This window comes from Columba livia, chromosome 5 (assembly GCF_036013475.1).
Source record: "Columba livia isolate bColLiv1 breed racing homer chromosome 5, bColLiv1.pat.W.v2, whole genome shotgun sequence".
Classification (NCBI taxonomy): Eukaryota; Metazoa; Chordata; class Aves; order Columbiformes; family Columbidae; genus Columba; species Columba livia.
The window spans coordinates 51,449,093-51,449,740 of record NC_088606.1 but is presented as its reverse complement, the minus strand read 5'-3'; the positions used below and the strand labels follow the sequence as shown (position 1 = coordinate 51,449,740).

The 648-nt window shown below is 35.8% G+C and overlaps 1 protein-coding gene and 1 long non-coding RNA gene across 26 annotated transcripts in view; both read right to left on the bottom strand.

The window, feature by feature from the left end:
• Positions 1-648, bottom strand: part of BRSK2 (BR serine/threonine kinase 2) — a 318,684-nt gene that overhangs the window by 286,402 nt on the left and 31,634 nt on the right. The gene's annotated exons all lie outside the window — the stretch shown is intronic.
• LOC135579606 (uncharacterized) overlaps positions 1-648 on the bottom strand; it is a 65,729-nt gene that overhangs the window by 45,559 nt on the left and 19,522 nt on the right. The gene's annotated exons all lie outside the window — the stretch shown is intronic.

Here is a 648-nt window from a genome sequence, read left to right as displayed (position 1 = left end):
CTTAAACCAAAAAGCAACCCACATAATTAGAAAGTGAAAGAGTATTTGTGAAATGCAATAGAAGGCACATCCCTTCTACCTTTGCTCATGTGATGGGGATTCTGCCAGCCACACCACGCTATTCTGTAACTTGGCAAGTTGATAAATTTACATATTGACTTAACTTCAGGACACATTTTGCTGCCTTCATCACCAGCATATGACCTGCTTACTCAACATTTCACCTCTTTAAAAACAAAAAACAAGCCTCCAAAAAAGGCAAAGTTAAATACTTCTTATGGATTAAGGTTTTATATATCTTCCAAATATAGAATATTTTGAAAAATAACTCAAAGCTGGTACTCATGGGTAGAATGGGTGGGGAGAGGATAAAAAAAAAGTGGCAATTTAGCTTATGAAATACAGACATTTCCAAAAAAATGGAAAAGCTTAATATTATTTCCAGGCTAGAAGAGCATTATAAGTTTATTATATATATGGATGAGAAAATTAAAATGCAATTTTAAGTAAAAAGAACCGAAGTTGATTCATCACCCTGTATGCTTGAAACATAGTGTAAGTAGCTGGCTCTGAACCCTTTGGAAGTATTAAAGAACAGGACTGCACCAAGGCCTCAGCAAGATGACCAGCTTGCACACCCTCTCTTGC